At 61.1% G+C, this 4,914-nt stretch overlaps 1 non-coding gene across 1 annotated transcript; it reads right to left on the reverse strand.

The window, feature by feature from the left end:
* Positions 1 to 984: 984 nt before the first annotated feature.
* LOC142867434 (5S ribosomal RNA) lies at positions 985 to 1,103 on the reverse strand. Its single transcript, XR_012916979.1, has one exon. It is a non-coding gene; the product is annotated as a 5S ribosomal RNA (ribosomal RNA).
* Positions 1,104 to 4,914: the final 3,811 nt, after the last annotated feature.

Genomic DNA, 4,914 nt, shown 5'->3' on the forward strand with positions numbered 1-4,914 from the left:
ATTGGTACCCCCACAATACGCTGGAACAACATGAGAGGTGTATGAATAAGAACACAGGGGGGGCCGGGCGCGGTGGCTCACGCCTGTAATCCTAGCTCTCTGGGAGGCCGAGGCGGGCGGATTGCTCCAGGTCAGGAGTTCGAAACCAGCCTGAGCAAGAGCGAGACCCCGTCTCTACTAAAAATAGAAAGAAATTAATTGGCCAACTAATATATATAGAAAAACACAGCCGGGCGTGGTGGTGCATGCCTGTAGTCCCAACTACTCGGGAGGCTGAGGCAGCAGGATTGCTTGAGCCCGGAGATTGAGGTTGCTGTGAGCTAGGCTGACGCCATGGCACTCACTCTAGCCTGGGCAGCAAAACGAGACTCTGTCTCAAAAAAAAAAAAAAAAAAAAAGAACACAGGGGGGAGGGCGGCACGGGCAACACATGTCACCTGAATACTTGTACTCCCATCATCTGCTTGAAAAGAGAGAGAAAAGAAAATGCAATCATAGAGGTAAGAGACACTTTTTAAAAATAATGAATCCGAAGAGAAAAGTAAAAGGAGGCCTGTGGAGCAGGTCTGGGTGTGACTCCGGATCCCCCAACATCAGGTGCCACCACCAAAGATTCCTGCGTGTAGCCCATAGAACCCCAAAAGCAACGGGACGAGTTCTGGTCACGTACTCCCTCAAAATGACATCCTGGCCTTCTTCTGGAACTCCCTCCCCTCTCAGACTCTCAAGGTTTCCTCCAGCGTGTCGGTTCCCACAGAGCAGACCTTTGGTCTGAGACCTGACAGTCCAGATGCCACGCATGCTGCCGCGTGGCGGCGGTGTCGCGGCTTGGGACAAGAGGAGGCCCCACGGTGCGGGCTGGGGCGCCAGGCACCGCGCGGGCGCTGAGGGTGGGGGTGACCCCCACCCCGGGCCGCCGCCGCGCTCCCAGAAAGGGGACAGAACAAGAGGCAAAAAAAAAAAAAAAAAAAAAAAAAAAGCAGCAGCCTGTGGCACCCGGTATTCCCAGGCGGTCTCCCATCCAAGTACTAACCAGGCCCGACCCTGCTTAGCTTCCGAGACCAGACGAGATCGGGGGCGTTCAGGGTGGTGTGGCCCTAGACGGCGGCGGAGGGCGCCCCTGCCCCGCTCAAGAAGCCGAGCCTCTCTGGGCTTCCCCGCCGCCGCCTCCCGCCCCAGGCCCCGCGCCGGGCCGGGCCGGTTGAGTTCTCCGGCCGGCCGGGTCCCGCGGGCTCCCAGGGACGGGGGTGATGGGCGGGGCGGGGCGGGGCGGGGCAGGGCGGGGGGCTGTCTCTCTCTACACACACACACACACACTCACACTCACTCACACTCACACAAGATGCGCCTCCACGGCTGGACTCGCCAAGGTGGAGCCCTCCCAGCCCCCCTCGTCTCCTCGCCCGGCCTCCTTCACCTACCCGCTGCCCACCCCCAGCGCGTGGCTGCCTGCCGCTGACTGCGCACGCGCGGGACGCTGGCCCTTTGACCCCAGCCAGGGGCCGCCCTCCCCCACAACCCCTTTCAGCTGCGCCCCCCTCCTCGCCCTGTGGGTGGGCTGCCGCCTATTCCCCCGGGCCAGGGCTGGGGCACAGCCAGTGTATGGGGCGTCTCTCTCTGGGGATGTGTCCCATGGGTGGGGTGGGGTGGCGTGGTTTGGGGGGCGCTGAAGAAATCAGTCCCCTCCATCTCCTACCTCTGGAAAACGCCCAAGCCCGTGGAGAACTGCCGGCACCGCTTCGTGGGGGCCGGGCCCTCCTCCGTGTCCTCCGGTGGCCCAGTCCAAGGGGCCTGGGCCTGGCCGGGGCTGCATTGGACCCCGACCACCCTGGCGTGTGGACTCGCTAAAAATCGGCCATTAGATATTGGATTCCAGCTTCCTGGAGGTCATTTCACTAATGAGTGCACCGGAAAGAGTTTCCTAATCCATCTGTGAGGGTGGCAACTGAAAGAGAATTTTAAAGCTGACAGAATAGGCGAGGGAAGGCATAGGAGATTTCCACACCCAGCAAGGAAGCCTTTCCCGAAATGGAAGAAAGAAACGAGCAAACAGAGACACCGGTAGCCCGCCCGGAAAAGAGTCTGCCCCTGAGAGAAAGCACCCTGACCAGGTTCACCCGTGGGTGGGTGGCGAGCTAGCGGCATTCAGAAGAGCGAGGCCCGCAGTCTGTGCGGAAGACACCTGCGCTCGGGTGTGTGTGGCGGCGCGATTCACAAGCAGCTCTAGATGTTAAACCAAGGAGAAGCCAGGGAGTTCCCAACGCCCCAGGTGTCCTCAGCCCACGACTGGCTGCTGTGGGAATGCGAAGCCCGGCTCCTTGTCTCAGAGCGGGGTTCCCAGGAGGATCAGGCTGAAGCTGGGACTTGGCCTCAAAGTGTCCCCTCGCATGGCCACCCCCTTCCCCTTCCTGCTCCTCTACTCCTGGTGCCCCTCCATCCAGGGGCCAGACCTTAAAGAGTCACCGCAAGAGAATCCTGGTCCCAAAGGAGCCTTCTGGGGGACCGGTGCTGAGAGAGGTTGTGGGCATGGCCCGCTGGGGCTCTGCCCGACCCAGGGCTGAGAGATGCCACCTCCCAGCTCTGGGTCCCTGCAGGAAGTGTTGGCAAGCACAGGGCCGGTCCTCCAAAGGCCCAGGTGCAGGGAGCCCAGGCCAAGCAGCCTGTGGAAGAAGCCACTTGCCGTGCCACCCCGGGAACAGGACTGCAGGCCCCGGCCCTTCCCACCTCCTCCTCCTCCTCCTCCTCCTCCTCCTCCACCCCCCCGCCCCCCCCCACAGGGCACAGGGCTCAGAGACACCTCAGACTCTTGCTACCCAAAGTGCAAAGGGCATCAGTTGCTCCTCCAACCCCCCTCCCCCCGCCCAGCAGACCACGTTGTCCAGCCAGCCCCCGGGCCTCCCTGGGGTGCCCAGCACAAAAGTGCAGACACCCACCGGACCCTCAATCTCAGTTTTCGGATGTTTTTGCCACTCTAAGGACCCGCAGGCCAGCTGGGCCTTCGGGCAGGACAGAGAGCCCCGGAATCCGACGTGGAGAGCTGCGTGTACGTCCCCATCAGGAGGCGGTCCCCACCTCCGCGGCTCTCCCCTTGCGGGGAGCGGCAGCCCAGCCGGCAGCCGCAGGGCCTCAGGGAAGACACCAGGCTGGGCCCCCGCGGCACAGCGGGGGCACGTCCCCCGCACTCACGCGACTTAGGGACGGCTGCTGGAGACTGCTGCGGCCACCCTGCTGCCGGGTTTCTGGAGGGCTTCCTGGAAGCAGCGTCCACACCAAGCCCTTGGAAGGCCCAGGCGACGGAGGAGCCGGTCAGGCAGGGGCCGAGGACGGTGAGAGGCCGGGCGGGCGGGAAGGAGCATGTCAGGCAGGGGCAGAGGACGGTGACCGGCCGGGCGGGGAGGAGCCGGTCAGGCGGGGGCCCAGGACAGTGACGGGCCTGGCCGGGGAGGAGTGCGTCAGGCAGGGGCAGAGGAGACGGGCTGGGTAAGGGTTAGGGTTACAGTTAGGGCACAATTCACAATCGCAAAGACGTGGAAGCGACCCGAGTGCCCATCCATCCAGGAGTGCATCAATAAAATGTGGCGCGTGGACACCACGGAGTGCCATTCGGCTGTGAGGAGCAGCGGTGAGAGGGCGCCTCTCGTGTTCTCCTGGCCAGAGCTGGAACCCGTTCCAGTAAGCCAAGTATCCCAAGAATGGACACACGAGCACCACGTGAGCGCGCTCACCAGCAAATTGGTACGAACGGATGGACACCTAAGTGGACGGAGAGGAATCACCTTCATCGGGTGGGTGTCGGGCGGGTGGGGGGAGGGGAGGGGCATACACATCCATTAGGCATGGGGTGGGTGCGCACCGACTGGGGGATGGGCGCACTTGAAGCTCTGACCCGAGGGGGGAGGCTTGGAGAGGGCAAGGCACCCGACCTTAACATTGGTACCCCCACAATACGCTGGAACAACATGAGAGGTGTATGAATAAGAACACAGGGGGGGCCGGGCGCGGTGGCTCACGCCTGTAATCCTAGCTCTCTGGGAGGCCGAGGCGGGCGGATTGCTCCAGGTCAGGAGTTCGAAACCAGCCTGAGCAAGAGCGAGACCCCGTCTCTACTAAAAATAGAAAGAAATTAATTGGCCAACTAATATATATAGAAAAACACAGCCGGGCGTGGTGGTGCATGCCTGTAGTCCCAACTACTCGGGAGGCTGAGGCAGCAGGATTGCTTGAGCCCGGAGATTGAGGTTGCTGTGAGCTAGGCTGACGCCATGGCACTCACTCTAGCCTGGGCAGCAAAACGAGACTCTGTCTCAAAAAAAAAAAAAAAAAAAAAGAACACAGGGGGGAGGGCGGCACGGGCAACACATGTCACCTGAATACTTGTACTCCCATCATCTGCTTGAAAAGAGAGAGAAAAGAAAATGCAATCATAGAGGTAAGAGACACTTTTTAAAAATAATGAATCCGAAGAGAAAAGTAAAAGGAGGCCTGTGGAGCAGGTCTGGGTGTGACTCCGGATCCCCCAACATCAGGTGCCACCACCAAAGATTCCTGCGTGTAGCCCATAGAACCCCAAAAGCAACGGGACGAGTTCTGGTCACGTACTCCCTCAAAATGACATCCTGGCCTTCTTCTGGAACTCCCTCCCCTCTCAGACTCTCAAGGTTTCCTCCAGCGTGTCGGTTCCCACAGAGCAGACCTTTGGTCTGAGACCTGACAGTCCAGATGCCACGCATGCTGCCGCGTGGCGGCGGTGTCGCGGCTTGGGACAAGAGGAGGCCCCACGGTGCGGGCTGGGGCGCCAGGCACCGCGCGGGCGCTGAGGGTGGGGGTGACCCCCACCCCGGGCCGCCGCCGCGCTCCCAGAAAGGGGACAGAACAAGAGGCAAAAAAAAAAAAAAAAAAAAAAAAAAAAGCAGC

Source organism: Microcebus murinus, unplaced genomic scaffold, assembly GCF_040939455.1.
Source record: "Microcebus murinus isolate Inina unplaced genomic scaffold, M.murinus_Inina_mat1.0 scaf015_hap2_Mmur4.0, whole genome shotgun sequence".
Taxonomy (NCBI): Eukaryota; Metazoa; Chordata; class Mammalia; order Primates; family Cheirogaleidae; genus Microcebus; species Microcebus murinus.